We start from the raw sequence: 18,447 nt of genomic DNA on the forward strand, positions 1-18,447 counted from the left end.
GGTGGGAGATTTTAATACTGTCTTAAATCCCAAGCTGGACAAATCTTAACTCAAGAGCAATAACTCCCTCTAAATCCAGGCAAACTCTTACATCTATTTTGTCGAATCTGGGGTTGGTGGATGAATGGAGGCAGAGAGAGGGTAATACTCCAGGGGTCTCTTTTCATAACTACAAGTACAAACACAAGTCAAGAATTGATTACGCTTTCTTCAGTTATAAGCTGAAGGATGACTTGAAGGATGTAACATACATTCCCTCTCACCTCTCTGACCATTCTGCCATTGTTTTCACCCTGTCACACCATCAGCAGAGTAGGCAAAACTCTTGGTCCTTTGATCGGACGATTCTGCTTGAAGAAGATGAAATCTGCTTCCTTGTTGCTGAGGCATGCATGTTTTTGGACATCAATATAAACTCAGCTTCAATAGTCACTGTATGGGAAGCATTGAAAGCTTTCCTAAGAGGCTGCATAACAAACAGAGCTTCTTATAGGTGTAAAGCTTATAGAACAGCAGTCACCAACATAGAGCAGGAACTCAGGCAGATAGAGTTGAAATTTGGGTCACTCTCGGCAGAGGAACAGGAAAAGCGGGCAGCGCTGAAGGTAAAGCTTGAAAACCTACTTCAGGACAGGGTGGCCAAGAGATGGGAGGCATCTAAGCTTTCACATTTTGAATATGGAGAGGCGGCCGGTAAATTCTTGGCCTGGAAAATAAAAACTGACCAGGCCAAGAAAAATATTAAAGAAATAAAAATGGTTGGGGAAGCCAGGGTCAGATCCACCTCCACAGAAATAGGGATCGCCTTTCAGGAGTTCTTTCAAAACATCTACAAGGAGGATATTGTCAATGACCATTTGGCTAGGGAGGCCAGGGAGGTATGGTTAGACCAGGCCCACCTCCCTACCTTTTCGTCAGTCCAGTGTGATCACTTGGAGACCAAAATAACCGAGGTCGAAGTTAGTAACACCATAAAACAACTGAAGCGAGTGAAAGCCGCAGGCCCAGACGGCATTCCAGGGGAGGTGTATAGTGCTTTGGGTTCAGTTATAGTTCCATTTTTGACTGCCCTTTTTAACGCTATATTCTTAGATGGCATGGTACCGCCAGAATCATGGAATGAGGCCACGATCGTGCTGATCCCTAAACCTGGCAAGGACCCGGCCGACTGCGGGTCCTACAGACCAATCTCACTCCTAAACAACGATAAGATCTTTGCGGCTATTCTTGCGGGAAGGTTGGGGAGGGAGATTGGTTCAATAATCCATCAGGACTAGAAGGGATTCATAAGAGGGCAACAGCTAGCAGATCTTACCCACGACTTGGTCGGAGCAATAGATATTGCCACCTCATTCGGTCTCCCATTGGCCACCTTCACCCTGGACGCCACCAAAGCTTTTGATAGGGTCAATTGGCCCTACTTGGCCGTGGTGCTGAGAAGATTTAATTTAGGCGATAACTTCCGTCGTGCCATCTCGCTTCTCTACAACTACCCAAGGGCCAGACTTCTGGTCAATGGAGGTCATACTGAACAAATTAAAATTACGAGGGGTACCAGACAGGGTTGTACGCTTTCCCCCCTCCTATTTAATATGTATATAGAACCTTTAGCTCAAATATTGAGAGATGATAACAACATTCCCTCTTGAGTTCGGAGGTTGGGCTAAGCGGATAGGACTCTATGCGGACGACATAATAGTCTATACATCGGACCCTGTGCAGGCTCTCCCCGTTATTATCAATAGAGCTAAGGAATTCGGGCCGATTTCGGGATATGAAATCAACGAAGAAAAGACGGAGGTAATGACCTGGAACATCCAAACCTCAAACTTGGCCATTACTCCATCTATGCGCTACCTGGGAATCAGGATCACCCAGGAGTTAGGTAAAATCGCTTACACCAATTTGGAACGGGTTTCACGAGAATGTCGGGCATTACTAAAAGCTTGGGCCTTTCTTCCATTGACAATTTTGGGGAGAGTCAGTCTAGTAAAAATGTCCATCCTTCCCAAGTACACGTTTCTTTTGAATACCATCTCTCTAGCTTTTGATCAGAAACAAATTTATAAATGTCAACAAGACAAACTCCTTCATTTGGAATTATAAAGCCACCAGACTAGCCTGGAAAAAACTGAGAAGGAGGAGGGAGAAGGGGGGGCTCACACTCCCAGACTTACAATACAATGCCTGGGCATTTCAGTTATCGTACTCCAGGATGTTGTTGAAGGCTCCATCAAGTGCACCGATTGGTAAAATGTTTAAGGCCATGCTGAATGGGGCTGATTTGTCACCTGACTGTTTTCTTTTTAAATTTGGAGACCGGAAATTCTTCAAGAAGGTGAGGTTAAAGATCTTATTATCCTTGGCCAATGTGTGGAAAGCGATCAGAGAAAGGGTGGGGTTGCCTTACTATTCTCGGTTTGCCCCAATCTGGGACTCGCCGGGGCTTCCTCTGTGTCTGAGGGATAGTCTTGCAACACCTATTAGAGAGGCAGGGATAGTAAGGTGGGGTCAGCTGTTGGTGGAGGGGGCATTGGTGGGTTGGGAGGAGCTATATGAGAAGGTTGGCCCAACACTTTCCAGATTTAAATACATCCAGTTAGCCAGCTGGTCCCGGGAACTGATTAGGAAAAAGACACACTTGGGGAGGAGTTGCCTCCTGGAAGAACAGTTGGTAGAGAGACAAGTGGGGGGGAAAGAGGTAGCCTTTTGGTACTGGGCCATCTTGGAGGAGGTGGATGGGGACTTCACTCTACCCGATGTACAGTGGGGAGGGCCCACGGGGATGCAGTGTGAGGACATATGGATAAGATCTTTCTCTCCTGTATAAACTGGTTAAGCCGGCTTGGTTGAGGCGGAATCACCCGTTTACCCTCCATCGAGCTTACCTATCCCATCGAGCTTACCTATCCCCTCAGAGGCTATCTAAATACCAGCCCGGAAAATCATGTAATAAGTGTAATCTTCCTGCAGCCTCCGATGTTCACATGTTCATGGAATGTCCATTTATCAGCACCTTTTGGGAGGAAGTTAAGATCACTTTGGACTCTATCCTTAAGAAGAATACTCCTATTTCTCTGCCGTTAATCATATTTGGGGTGGACGACAATACCACAGGCCAGGCAAAGCGCTTTCTGTTTTATGCAATTCTGCTGGCTAGACGGCAGATTTGTAAATTCTGGGTAGACCAGAAGGCACCATCACACGCAGGTTGGCTAGAGTCTTTATATGATACATCAAAGGTGGATATGGCCAGAACGTGTCAGCAACGCAACCTCTCCTTTTGGAACTTGTTGGTCCAGTGGAAATAATTGGTCCGTTGAGCCTCCGGGGGTTTTTTTTTTCTTTTTCTTCTTCTTTTTTCCCCGGGCCCGATGATTATGCCATCATACTCCAGGTGCCTTGGTGGTCTCTTTCGAAAGGCCTTCCAAGTTTAAGATGGAGTTCCGAGGGGTCGTGAGCCCTCGCATATTTTTCCCTTTCCTCCCACATCATCATCCTGGAGAACGTCTCTCGCCGGACAAAAAAAAAAAAAAGAAAAAAAAAATATATATATTTTTTGGCTTATATCTTGCCAAGCATTTTCCGTTGAAGCTTCCCTTTCAATTGGTAGTTTACATGTCCTTCCGTCTTTGTTCAAGGTAATTTTTATTTTATTATTAATGCTTTTTGCACTCTGTTTGCAATCCTGTTGGATCTAATGTTAAAATGCCATTTTTTTTTTTTTTTTAAACCTTTATTACAGAAGTCAAAAGAGATACAAAAATGGGCCTACAACCTTCGGGCCGGCCGCTAGCAAACAATAAGAGCATAGAATACAAGTGGGAAACACACGCTGCAGCGTGAGAGAGATCACAGGAGTTGGAAAGAAAAAACGTTGGCGGCCACACAGTCCGGACCCCCCAGATGGCGGTTCCATTTTTATGTAAGAAATAACAAACAAATCCACAAGGCAGCAAGAAGTCGAAGCAGCAGTATGAGCTCCCCTGGGGAGGACCCTACCGATCCACAGGAAAAGCAGGGGGGGACAGGCCGGAGCGGAGACAAAGTGGACTCAGTACCCAGAACCAAGGAGACAAGGAGACTAGGGAGACTGGGCCAGTGCCAGATCAGGCGTCAGCGGCGGGGTACAAATTCCGCCACGGTAGGAGTTCCAGGGGCCCCACACTTTCACCCATTTCCCAGGCTTACCTCTCGCGACATACACCACTTTTTCCCGAAACATACACCAATCCATGTTGTCCTTCCATGCCGAGATCGTTGGCGACCTCTGGGAGCCCCACAATTGCGCTATGTCACGCTTGGCCACCATATAGCCCAGAGTCACCCACCACGTCTGCGGCACTGAGTAATCAGTCGGCTCCCACACATTTAGCAGACACCTCCTCGCCTCAGGAAGCAGCGGCACATGTGTGACCGCCCGCAACACCGCATGCACACCACGCCAGAATCGCGCCACCTCCGGACATTCCCACAAAATATGGACGAAGGTCCCTAATGAACCACATCCACGCTTACACAACCCATCCACGGAATATCCCATACGCATCAGACCCGGCCCCGTAACATAGACCCTATGGAGTATTTTGAGCTGGACGAAGCGAAGGCGGGCCGGTATGGCCACCTCTTTCGGGGAGGCCACCGCAGACACCCAGTCCTCGTCGTCCAGCTCCAATCCATCAGCGACCCACGCCTCACGAAGGCTAGTCAACAGTCCCGAGCGATCGTTAATGAGCTTTTTGTAAATCAAGGAAATCGTGCCATCCGGCACATGCCCATCTAGCACTATCTTCCAGAGGGGAGTACTCCCGGATGGAGGCAACATCCGGGAATACGGAGACCAGCGCGTGACGGACCTGTAGATATCGAAAGTACTCCCTGTCCTGCAACTGGAATTCCGTCTGCAGCACATCGAACGTTTTGAATCCCCCCCTCGTCCAGAGATCGCCCACCCTGCTGATGCCTATCATGTCCCACTTCTCAAAGCCCTTCGAGGTCCACAGGGAGCCCAGCCGCTCAGAGGCATACAGTGGCGTCGCCCGGGTCAATCGATCCTTCCACCCCATCGCCAAGTTTGCCGCGTGCCACACCCGTACCATGACCCGCATAGGGCCCGTCAGACGCGCGTCGAGCGATCGAGAATAAAGCGCCCGATTATAGTCACCACCCGGCAGTAATAGTTTATCCATCTCAAAGGCCGGGTTTAGAGCGGGCCCGTAAAGGCCGTGGTTTATCGCGGCCAGCTGGGAGGCCCAGTAGTACCGTTTGATGTCTGGGAGGGCGACCCCCCCGTCATACCACGGGAGTGTCAGCTTCGCAAGGGCGATACGCGGCCTCCAATCCCAGAATAGGTGGCGCTGCAGACTCTCCACCTCGCGAAAGTAGCGCGCCGGGACAACGTCCATCGTGTTCTGTAAAGCATATAGGAAACGTGGCAGCGACATCATCTTAAACAATGCCGCACGGCCAAGCGATGTAAAATGCCATTTTTGACTGGTCTGGCATCTCAACATCTGATTTCCTTGTACTTATTTTTACTTGCTCCCTGTTTATTTCTATGTTGGTGTTAATACTTGTGGCTCCACTGACTTAATTTCTACTTCTTGCTTTTTTGTTACGAATTTATGTTCCAACCTTTTTTCCTCAGTCTCTTTTTTTGCCTTTTTGTTATGTGTTTTTTACTCCCACATTCATGTCACTAAGTGTTTTCCTGTGGACAGTTTCTGGTGACTTGTTTTTGCTTTGCATCGAAGTACTGGGACTCCCCGTACAATCTGATGTGTTCATTCCTGGGCTATTTAACTCTACCTTTGTGGTATTTCCACCCTGGTCATTGCTATTTTTATTGGACTTTTGGGTGAATATTGCATATTTTTGACTTTTTTCCTGTATTACTTTTCTGCCATCTTAATTTCTGGCTTTCCGTGCTCTTTTACGTTGTCTTTTTGTTTGATTAACTAATAAACTGTGTGTAGCTGTTATTTTATTTCCACTTTGTCCATTGCTATCCTCATTTATTTCCTTGATTTCCATTGATTTTATACCTTCGTCATGCGGAGGGACGGGCCTCATCTTTTCTGGTCCTGTGGTTTTAATTTTTCCTCCATTTGGTTCTAATGACAGTATTTCTCCTGTATTTCCTGAAGATTGTGCAACACGCAAAATTTGTCAGTATTTCAGGAATGGACTCCAATTTGTCGATTATCTGGCTGCATCTGCAACTTTGATCCGACGGTTTGTATTCAATTCGAGCATCTTTATTGTTTCCTTTAGTAATTTGTGCGGTGATTATATCCAATTATGTATTTATTCCTGCTATGTGTACTGCAATCAGGTTCATTAAATCTACTTGAACTTCTAATTTATCAGATTGAAAATTCAAGATGTCAATTGCTTGCTGTAGAGTTCTTAGCAGTGATTCACTCCAAGTGGTCAGTACTGTATTGTTAGGTTGCGTCAAAATCCCCGATATTGAATCAATTCCGCTGACTGATGAGATCGTAATTGGCGACTCTGTTATTACTTTTTCTTGGGGTTGACCGCTTTTCTCATTATTTTGTTCCTCCCGTTGGTCCAGGGTAAATGAGAATTTAATAGGTGTTGAGGCAGCCCCTTCCTCCCCAGTTTTCCTTTTATGAAACGGGTCGTGTTCTAGGTTATTCCCCTGCCTATTTGCCTGTAAAACCTCTTCCTTTTGTGTATTACGTTCTATAACTTCAGTAAGTTCTTTTTCCTCGGAGATTGAAAAGGATCTTGACCACTCTAAATTTTGAGAACTGACTTGGGTTTTGGTTTGGCCTGAATCTCTTTTTTTTATTTGCCTTTTTTCACTTTCTCCACTTTCTTCTTCCTTCCTTTTTTCTTGCGCAATCGTTGATTGATGCATCTGCGCTGTTGTTTTTATCAACCATCTTTTAATTGATGTTTTCTCTTGATCAACTGCTCCTACGCTTTTTTCCTGTCCATTTCTTCTTGTTTGTTGTTGTTGTTGATTTATTTGTGATTCCAAGTGTAAAGGACTTATTTCTCTTGATTTTTTGGGAGTTATCAAGTTTATCGGTTTTATTGGACTTTGTAAGCCGAACGCCTCTTCTGTGGATGCATAAATTGCAGCCATTGGATCCTTTACAAAGTGGAATTTCTGCTTCTCCTTCTTCCCCCTAAACTTTAATGGTTCTGGAGTTAAAAGTCTTTTTTTGTAGTATGGGCTCCTCTTTTGTTTTACTTTTGTTTGCAGACAGCGTTAGATCCTTTGTGAGCACTTTCCTCCTACTTTTACGAGTAGGTACTTGCCGGATTTTTCCTGACCTCATGCCCTCTGAGCTTGAATTAATCTGTTGTGTCGGGCACTTTTACTAAGTTGTCTTTCCTTTTCTTTTTATTTACTAGTTTACCTTTTCCTTATGCCACTCATATGCCACTAATTTGATACAACTTGCTCTTTGGTGTGTGCAGTGCAAAAACTGGTTTTTCGAATCTACTCACCCCTCCTTCTCCAAGCTCTGCGCACCCAGACAGCTTTTAGTCAACCCATGATTGACTCCAAATTCAGGCAGCACTTTGTTGTTTTTTTCCAACCTGATCCGAAATGGCCTTTACTAGCAATTACTCAAATGAAAGTAGGCGTAGGTTGTGCCTAGCTCCAGCCAAACTCCAGTCAGCTCCACAAGAAGTAGTCGAAAGCTGAACCTGGTCTAGCCAGACCTCCTCCTCCAGTCCTTCTCCTTGAGGCCGCTAGGTCACTCCCTCCTTCTCACTTTGCTATTTTGCTAAAGGTCTGCCTTGCTGCTTTCCTCCTCTCCTTTAGACTTTTAACTTCTTTTAAACTTTAAACTCTGGCAGTTGCTAATCTGGCACCTTGGTTCAGTCTCTTTAAAAACTGCTCCAAATATTTTATTTCACCAACATATTTTCTTCATTATTGCACATGAAACTATTTCAAATATGTGAGTAAATTTTTTTTTAAAAAACCAGCAAGGTGTGCTCTCTTGCACTTTGCACTTTGTGCTGCGTGTGATGGTGAAAAGCCACCAGAGTATTAAGCGGAGGGTGCCGGGCGGATGATGCAGAGACACTTAAACAGGGGGCAGAAGTGGCCTGTTAAGTTAACCCACCCCTGGGCCCCCGCTAGAGTCCTCGAAGTCCCAAAGCAATAAGAGGCGAGGCGGGGCTGTGTGCCGATGGACGTGGAGCTACGCTCTCTCTCCCCTTCCCACCTGCCTCCACCCGCCTCCGCCTCTGCCTCTTACCGCTGATTCACCTCCGCCGCGCCGGGTATGGGATGCAAAAATCTGAATGCCTGGGGGCCGCCTGCTGCCGCTGTTCCACTGGGCTCCTCAGGCGTCTCTCGGCCCTCACAGCTCTCGGCTCCTCACAGCTCCGCTCTATCGCTTGCATTCTGCTCTCTAGCGCCACCGAACGTTATGGGTTATGGGGCAAATAGAAGCAGATTGAGTTTTTACCTTTGCAAGTTGAGTGTCCAGCAGCCAAGGTAGCTGTAAGACAGACTTGTGAAACGTCAGCCTCTCGCCTCTCATCAGTCTTTGCTATTAGACTTGCATTTTAAGTTTCCTAGCCCGATTTCTCACCTTCTGGTATATGTAACTAATCTGATGATATATTCTAATGCACTGATAAGAGGAACCAGTAACCACACACTCACCTGTACAAGTTCAATGTTAAGGACTATGATCATAGCTATAAATAATTAAATAGACTAAAGCCACATTTATCTGATAGAGACTTCTAGCCGCAGATTCGTTACCTCAGAATATTTCCCAGATTCAAACTGGATCCGGAACTTTTTGAGCAAGCCCATTGCATGCTGGTAGGTGGTGTGGTTTGGCTCCGCGTGATGTCGTTGGCATCATGAGCCGGGAGAAGCATGCGCTGTATTTATAGAACCACCCCAGTGCGCTCACCTCAGTTCGTTCTTCTTTTCACCATCAGCGCAGTTTCAGATCAAGCTCCCCTCAGTCACTTTTTTGACCGACTTCTTTCGACATTTTGACGAACTCCAGGGTGTCTTTTTTTACATTTTGTTTCTGAGATGACCCCGAAGAAACCCACCTGGCTCAAACTTGTATCGCCTGTCATCTACAGATTTCAGTGCTGGACCCTCACTTGGTAGGTCTGTGGTGCCTGGAAGGGGACCACGACTCCTAGTTGTGTGCGGAGTGCAAGACTATGAACCCCAAGGCCATCCGCAAGTGTGCCATGAAGGTCTTAGCCGCTCACAAAGCAACTCTGTGCTGCTACAGATCCTGTTTGCGTGGGAGGTCTCAGGACCACCCCACAGTCACTCGTGTTGGTTCTCATCGCACTCCAGCACTTCTTCAGGTAGGTCCCTAAGAGGAAGTCCAGTAAGTGGAAGAGCTCTTTGACTTATCCGCGATGCTCCCATTCACAGACAATGCAAGGGAACGACACCACAAATCCTTACCTCGCTTACAGGTGGTATCTGTGCAGCTGGTATCAGAAACTAGGTCTGCTCTGCACTTCTCTGAATTTCCTAGAGCAACCCCCACCCAGCTCCAAGAGTTATAGAAGGCCATGAGCTTCATTGTGCAGCAGTGAAATCCCTCTGGAGCACCTTTGGGTTCCATGGGTTCCGGAGGGTCTTGGAATGGAGTTCCACCGGCTGGTCCAACCTCGGTGCCAGTCTACTCCTTAGGATCCGTTGTTCAATCTAGATCGCCCCCAGCTGTGACTTCGTGACCTCCTGCCGAGGCTGTTTCAGTGGTGCCATTCCCAGCACCACCAAACCCATCTAGATCCCGGACTCCGATAAGGAGACGGAACGGTGTCTCACAACGTAGATTCTAGTGCCAACCAGGCCCACATGGCCTGAATTGGAGACAGAGAGGCCAATTTCACTGAAGGGCTTGCTGGGGGAAATGAATGGAGAAGATCTGAGGATCCCTATGTCTCCACTGACCCTCTAGCAGACTCTGTGACTGATGACAACTGGCATTAGGACCAGACTGACAGTGGTCTGGACACTTCACCAGACACTGGCTTCCTCTCTACTCCCACAGTGGCTATGGAGCAAGAGGCTTCCTTTGCGATGGTGGTCCAGTTGGCAGCGGAGGTCCTAGACCTTCAGCTGCCCATTGCTCAAATCAAAATGAATGTCTTGACAGAGGAGCTTCAACTGGGGATATCCCCATCAGAACCCACACTACCCTTCAACGAAGCGCTCACTGATGTCCTGCTCGGGGCCAAGCCCTTCACAGGCACTCATGTGCATATAACCACTCCTGGGGGCACAGCCTTTCTCTCCCATCAACCTACCCCTAAGTGCCTGTTAGTCCAGGTCTCAATTCCTTGAATCAATCTCTGCACGTACCCTACCAGTTAGGTGTGAGAAAATGGCTCTGTATATACTGTTCCCAAATAGGTACAGGGTGTACAGGTCCACAGTCCCCAGAGGTTTGGCAGAGGCTAAAGTTAGATATAACCTTACTCTCTAAAGTGGTAGCTTGGTCGAGCAGTAAGGCAGTATCAGAGGACAGTGTAAAGCATTTGTTGCACACACTCAGCCAGCAAATGGTCTCACACACTCAATAACTGAACTCTAGGCCAATGGTTTATATATATAAAAATGTATGCTTGTTTTATTTTAGAACCAACAATATGTATTAAAATAAACTCTCAGAATGAGATGCTTTATTTAAATACTTTTGCAATATGCAATTGACTTTTGTAGAAAGTTACAAGTGGTTGCAATAGGCAACACAATTTTAAACACAATAATGCATTGAGTTCAATGGAAGTTCAAGTTATTTGCCACAAATTACTTTTAGGATTACTTTTGGAATTCCAGGACTGGATCCTAGATTCAGTCCTGGGTCAGTACTTGGAATCAAGTGATAAAAGTCGACTTAATTACTGTGATGATTTTTAGACAATATTTTGCTATTTTAAAAGTTGGCACTTTGAAAATATTTCATAGAAAACAGTCAATGATTCCCTATGGCAGAAAATTCAAGTTGCAGTTATAGTATGTTCTCGTTACTTTTGTAATCCAGTACTGGGTGCCTAGACTCAGTACTGGGAGCTTTTTCCAAAACAGGTAAGTAATTACGTTTTCAGATATTATATGATTTTTAAAGAATAATTAAAGATTGCAGAAATTGAAACTTAGAAGACATTTCACAGAAAAACAGTCACTGATTTCCTATGGGAGAAAACTGGAATACTGGTAAGTACAGTTGTAAGTATTTTTCAGAGTCAGTGCTGGGCACCAAGATCCAGCACTGAGAGCTCATCTAAGAGCAGGTGAGTATTTTCGTTTTCGTTACTCTGCTGATTTTTGGTGAATATTTTAAGTTTTGAAAAGTCCACACTTAGAAGAAATTTCAGGAAAAGCCAGTCAATGTTACCCTATGGAGAAAATGGAGTTATCGGTTTAAAGGTAAGTACTCGACTGGCAGAGTTAAGGTTCTGGGCATAGACTCAGGGGTCTCCCAGGGTCAGGTAGGTACAGTTGGTTCACACTCAGCGGCACAAGGGCGGCCGGGTGCAGAGAGAGTTAGGCCCAATGTTATCCTATGAGAGGTAGAGGGGCCTTGGTTGGTGGCTGCTGACTAGCAGGCCACGCGGCTGTGGGAGCTGGGCTCCTGGTCACTTACTCAGGGCAAGTGGGGAAGTAGATAGGTGTAGAGGTTGCACTGCCAGGGCCACTCGGGCGGCTGGGTGCAGGGTGCTTTTGAGTCTTCGGGCCCTCAATTGATTTCAATGGGAAATCTCCGGTTTAGAAAAAGACTGCAAGCTCAGGGACAAAGATTCTTCAGGGTCCACCACCACTTCGAGAGGCAAGTTGGGTAGTTGGAGGATAGGTAGGTATCCCGGGATTGGGCACAGGGGGCCGCGGGGCGCCAGGTGCAGGGGTGCCTTTTTGTGTCGGGAAATCTTACCCTCTGGTGATCGCGGTTGGGGGGGGCACCTGGTTCTGAGGCTGCAGGCTTCTTCTGGAGTGTCGAGGGAGGTCCTTGGGTGCCGGACTCGGGGTCACAGTCGCCGTGGGGTCGTCCTCGTGGTCTTTGTTCACTCCGGCTCAGGCCAGGCTTGGCTGGTGCAGTGTGCGCTGGGTTCGCGGTTCTGGGCTGCTGCCAGGGATTAGAAGTAGGTTTTGAGTAGAACCTCTACTCATGGGAGTCCCAGGGGTTTAGAGCCAAAAGGTAGCCAGGTCTTCCGGGGTTTGTGAGGTTGCTGGCCACAAGAAATGCCGGGTTGGAGCAGGAGCAGGTTCAAGGGTCGACAGGCCGGTAGGGCTGGGGCCAAAGCAGTTGGTGTCTTCCTCTTCTTAGCAGCTGCAGGGCAGGTCTTCTTTCTTCTAACTCTTCTTCGGATTTTGGAATCTGGAATCTGGGGAAGGAAGGTTCAGGGTGCCCCTAAATACTAGATTTAGGGGCGTTACTGGTAGGTGAAGGGCAGGGACCAATGGGTCCCTGTCCTGGGGTGGGTACACCCTCTATCCTGCCTCTCTCCTGAGGGAGGGGGGCAGTAGCCTAGTCTTGATTGGGCAGGGCTTCCCATCTTCAAGATCGCGAGAGCCCGGAGATGTGCTTCACCTCACCTCCCCCACCTGAGGGGTGGGGTTGGCAGGCTGGCACATACCCTGTCCTTATTTGGGGTTTCCGGCCAAGCTTACTGCCAGAGTGGGGGGTTGCAGTGGCCTGGGGAAGCTCATAGAGGCGGCATGCCTTTGAAGCTTCCCCCTGCCCATCCTAGGGGAGGAGATTTAGCACCTCGCCCAGGATGTGCATTGTTGCAGACCCAGGAGAGCAGGGGCTCTCCTACCCAGGGGTCCAGCAACACGTCTGCTGTGTGGCAGCCTAGGCAGCCTCAGAACAGACGTGGATTGTAGGTTAGGTTTCAGGGGGCATCTCTCAGATGCCCTCTGGGGTGCTTGGTACATTAAATCCCACACGGATGCCAGTGTGGGTTTAATGTACTGAGATATTTGATACCAAACTGCCCAGTCTTTAGTGTTGCCATTATGGTGCTGTGGAGTTCGTGTTTGACTAGCTCCCAGCACCATATACTCTTAAATGGCAGCACTGCACTTACAGTGCCCAGGAATGGACGTGGGCACTGTAGGGGCACAGGGGTCCTGCTCCTGTGCCCACACCACTGGCATAGGGCACCCAGCTAGAGGGGTGGCTGTTGTATGCCATGGCAGTGTAGGTGGTGGGCATGGCACACAGGGATGTGTGCCATGTCGACTTTGTTTTGTCTTGTACCCAGACACTCAGCCTGCAAGGGCAGTGTGTGTGTAAGGGTACAGGGCCTCTAAGGGTGGCACGATGAGTGCTGCAGCCCTTAGAGGCCTTCCCTGGTCACAAGGCCCTGGGTACCTAGGGTACCATTTACCAGGGGCTGACATGTGGCCAGGGTTTGCCAATTTTTGTTTTGTGTTTTAGGGAAGGAACATAGGCCCTGGGCACCTGATTGGCAGGAGTCCAGGGCACACTCAGTCAAAGTACATTCAGCATTTCAGCAAAAAGTAGGGGCATACCATGCAAGAAAGATGGCACTCTCACACAATAGGGAATCGAAGAGACTGAATATCGTCAGTAAGAAAATTTTCTCTTCCAAGAGCCTGCCTAGCACCATGGTTTAACACCGCGTGCTCATTTGGCTGCTATTCCCATACTGTGTGAATAAAGTTGCGCAAGTGCTGCCTATGGTCCTAGATGCGGCCTGGGCCATACTCTCCCAAGCTACTGCGGATGGGCAAGATACAGCAAAGTAAACAATAAGATGTTGGTTGGATATGACTGGCTTACTGAGCAGACCCATTGCTTCTTCAGTGGTGCTTCAACGTCGCGTCCGGTTGAGGAATACTGGGTTTTCGGGTATGTCCAAGCCTCGCTCATGGACGTGCCCTTCGATGGAATCCCCCTCCTTGGAGACCTGGCAGATTCGGCCTTGGAGAGATTTATGCAGGGCCACAGTTAGGTCGCTGGGGCTCTCTGCAGCCCGACAGCCACATTCCACCTTACACCCCTTCCTTACATGGCTATGGCAGGGGCTAGCAGCCGTGTCCTTTCCTCCCTAGACACCTACGACAGGCAGGCTAAGTCCTTTCGTGGCCCTGAGCACGACTCCCACAAGCCTTGTTGGACCCAAAGGCAGAGATCAGCCCAATCCACCCCTTCACCCGACATCCACACGGTCAAAGGGAACTGCAAGCGACCTGCAGTGGTGGCTCACGAACAGCGATTGGGTCAATGGCACAGACCTCTCTCTTCCCAACTCAGAGGTCACAGTGGTGACAGATGCATCACTCCTGGGCTAGAGCAGCCATCTGGGAGAGGTGGAGATCAGAGAGCTCTGATGTGAAGCCCAGACTCTGCCAGAGACCGACCTGCTGCAGCTCCAGGCGATTCAACTGGCATTGAAAGCCTATCTTCCTTCAATCAAGGGAAGGCTAGTGCAGGTGTTGAAGAGCAACACTACTGCCAATTCATCCATAGTGCATTGCCCAAGGAGTGTCGGAGTCCGGAGGAAAGCTTGGGCATTTTCCATTTTCATCAGTGGCAAACATCTATCTGAGGGAACCCCCATTGAAGGAAATACAGGAGTAGGACTTAGGGGTGAAGTCCGTAGTCATGGACTTGTTGAGGTGTCCTGTTGAGCAGGTCTGCCAAGTTGCTATCTATCCCGTGAATGTACTGAATCAACAGATGCACCCTGTGATGTATTGCCCAACAACAAATGCCCTCTGCTAATGCACACAATTGGAGTGAGTGCGCTCTCCTGTTTTTGCAGGTAGGACATAGCATTCGTATTGTCTGTCCGGATCGGAACTACCTTCCACTTTATGAGAAGGAATGCCTTGAGGGCCAGTTGGATAGCGAACGGTTCTAGGTGATTGATGTGCAACCTTTAGCGTGCAGGAGCCCACACCCCATGGACAGTGTTGTCTTGTAGATACGCCCCTCAGCCAGTGAGCAAGGCATTTGTGGTGATGGTTTCTTGCAGAACTGGGTCAAGAAAAGGCTGTCCCTTCAACAGGTTGTTTGCATTGCACCACTGCAGAGAGCAATGAGTACAGCCCCAGATCAACACTAGATCCTTCTCAATGACTCTCTGCATGAGACCTTTATGCCGCTAGGGACTGCTGTAATGGACGCATGTGTAAGCTGGTGCGAGAAACTATGGCAAAGCAGGAGGCCATCATGCCTAGTAGGCTAATTTCAGTCCAGACTGTTAGCCTACTTGGAAAATAGGCAGCAACATTTAGCATGCTTGCACCCTTGCAGCACTGGGATAAGCTTTCCCCACATGGGAGTCGAGAATGGCCCAAGTAAGGGCTGCACTTGGACGGGTGAAGGTGAGATTTGGTCACATTTATAGTGAATCCTAGGCTGTAAAGGAGTTGTATGGTGGCCAGCGTGTGTGCTAGGCATTGATGCTGAGAAGCACTCATGATCAGCCAGTCATCCAGTTAAGGCAACACATGAATGCTGCTATGTCTGAGGTGAGCAGCTACCACAGCTAGGCACTTGGTAAACACCCTGGGTTCTGTGGTGACCCCAAAAGGTAACACTTTGAACTGATAATGCTGGCCACTCAACACAAATCGCAGGCATCTTCGATGAGCCAGGTGGATGGGTATGTGGAATTAGGCGTCCTTCAGATCTAGGGCGGTCACAAAGTCGCCTTGTTGTAGCAGGGGCAGGACATCCTGGAGTGTAACCATGTGGAAGTGCTCGGACAGGATCATAGCCATCAAGATTTTAGATTGCTATGAGACCTTTTCATAATTTCAGTCTAATTATGAGTGACATTCCAACGACTCCAAGTGACACTTTCTCATGAGTAAAACCAAGCAATGAAGTCCATGGAACGGATAAATATTACAAATTACTCCATTCCGAGCTGCGAGAAACTCTAAAAAGATCTTGAAATTGCTGCATAGCACCTGAAATTAAAGGTCCCAATTGATCACAAGACTTTTGTTTTTTATAATTAGGTGTACTTTGTATTCTGGGATTTGTATGCCCATACATTATGATAGGAAAAGAGAAAATTATTAATCCCAGCATGCTGAGTGTTTTGGATTAACAAGTCAGGATTCACAGTGTTACAGTTCACATGAAGCACACAACAGGAAGCAGCTAGGGATCGGCCTTGGTGATTTGGTGTCATGTGACACAGAGAGCCAACCTCTGACACAAATGTCACCTCATAAGTTATTTAAGGCCTTCTCCCCACCACAATGATAAGAAGCTCTAACCAGGCCTAGACTGCCCAAAAGCAGCAGAAGAAGCAAATGCTGCTTAGTGTACACATTCAGCCTCCTGCCAATAACAAGAACCTGAGCCTGACTTTATCTCAGGAACTGCAGCCACTCGCTGGCACCGCTGCAGACAGCAGCATGACGTCCCGCAGGTCGGCAGCCTATTAAAGTCTATGGCACAAAAGAACTCATCCTGACCAGAATTGGTTGATGTCTTGGTAGTAGCCATTAGGCACTGCCTCTCTCCTGACGTCATGGTCAGTCCTGTGTAATCATAATCAGTAATGGCGCGTAGAGCCCGGAATCAAATTAAATTGTTACATTGCAGCAGCTGAGCTAAGGCTGCAGAGCAGCTCAGTCGGAGCCCCCAAAGCCTGCCGGGTGCATGATTAGCTGCGCTTACGGCTTAAAAGCGAGGAGGCGCTATGCCTACTATGAATGACTTTATTTCATTGTGACGATGCGGACCACCACAGTGAAATGCGTTAGTCCGACGCCTGATGGGTGGTACTTGGCAGGGCTGCAGGATATACTTGTTGCGGGGCCTGTGGTCGCGAACGGGCTTAAGGAAACCGTCCTTACTGGGGATTAGAAAGTATAGGGAGTATACCCCTTTGTCATGATGTTCTAGCTGGACAGTTCCCATGAGAAGGGTTAAAACTGATTTCCATATCGTTGGGTCCAAACTGGGGTGGCGTAGTGATCAAAAGAATAATGAATTTAACCCAGATCTCATGACTGGGGGTGAATGTTTCATTTATTCAGCATTTCGTTAATTATTTGTTGCCACAGCATTTCTTGCTCTAAGTGGGGTGGGTATGCCCAATGTGGACCCCATGCTCGCTGGGCCACCATTCAAGCTAGCCTGGCTGATGAGGGGTGATACCCCGAAACTGGTCCCAGGATGCTCGTTTTCCAGTACAGGGAGGACCTGGCTTGGCAGTTCAGGCTGGACTGTTCCCATGAGAAGGAGGGTCAAGACTGGTTTGCATATGGCGGAGTCTAAAATGAAGGGGCGGGGCGAGCAAAAGAATGATGGATTAAACTTGATCTGTGACTGAGGGTGAATGTTTGATTTATTCTGCATTCCGTCCATCAGTTGTTTTGGGTCATATTTTGGGCAGGCTTGTAAGGATTGTTTTTTGGTGGTTTATTTGATTCCTTTGTAGCACCTATTCCTTAACTGGCACTCCAGCTCTCTAGACTGCAGTAATCTGGTATTAGTTGTTTAAGCTGTGTTTGGAAAGGGATTGTAACACTCGTTTTTTGGCTAGGAGAGGGAGTTGTTTACGTGTTGGAAAAGCAGTATTGTTAGAGGGCAAAGTTTAGGCCCTTACTTATCCCTCAACTATTCTTTTTCAATCCAAATAACAGAATAACATGTCCACACTCAAATTAATTTCAGATTTCCCTATACTAATTCCCCACTAATACTGTTTGGGTTCCAAAGTAGCATGCTATCCGTCAAAAAACCACTTCAACACCTCATCAGGGGTAGCAAGCACTATAAAAATTCAAAGGCATTCCTCTCCCATCCCTCCACTATCCTCTTCAATTCAAATAACAGACCAACATGTCCACCGCTCAACTTAATTTCATACTTTTTTGGTTCTTGAGTAGCATGCTACTCACTGAAAAGTGCTTCAGCACCTCATCAGGGGTAGCAAGCGCTGTATAAATGCAACCTTTTCCGTCTTCTATCCATCTACTTTCCATCTCAATCCAAGTATCAGACTTACATATCCACGGCTCAAACTAATTTTATATTGCACTATACTAATTCACCACTAATCCTTTTATGGGTTCCGGAGTAGCGTGCTACTCGCCGAAAAACCGTTTTAATGCCTTGTCAGGGGTAGTAAGCACTATATAAATGTAATTACAATGCAATACAATACTCTGTAACAGAGGAAGAGGTAGCTTTAAGGAAGTGGGCGTACTTGTGGTTCATAAGTGAACTGAAATGTCACATTTTGCATCTCGTATTGGGCATTCACAGCATTTTCCATTATTGCCATTGGAAAAAAAAAGTTTAGAAAATGCAGATTAACTTTTTAAACTTGACAATGAAAGAAATATATGATTGATTTAACAGATCGTATAACCATCTCTACATTTGAGAGTACCCTAAATTGTTACCTTATTAGCAATTTGAATTCTCTGTATAACAAAAGATGGCAAACGATTCCAAGTAT

General features: G+C 47.3%; 1 protein-coding gene across 1 annotated transcript in view; it reads right to left on the bottom strand.

The window, feature by feature from the left end:
• Positions 1 to 18,447, bottom strand: part of LOC146798487 (calpain-1 catalytic subunit-like) — a 224,882-nt gene that overhangs the window by 39,531 nt on the left and 166,904 nt on the right. The window lies entirely within an intron of this gene.

The sequence above is a fragment of the Triturus cristatus genome, chromosome 9 (assembly GCF_964204655.1).
Source record: "Triturus cristatus chromosome 9, aTriCri1.1, whole genome shotgun sequence".
NCBI classification, from domain to species: Eukaryota; Metazoa; Chordata; class Amphibia; order Caudata; family Salamandridae; genus Triturus; species Triturus cristatus.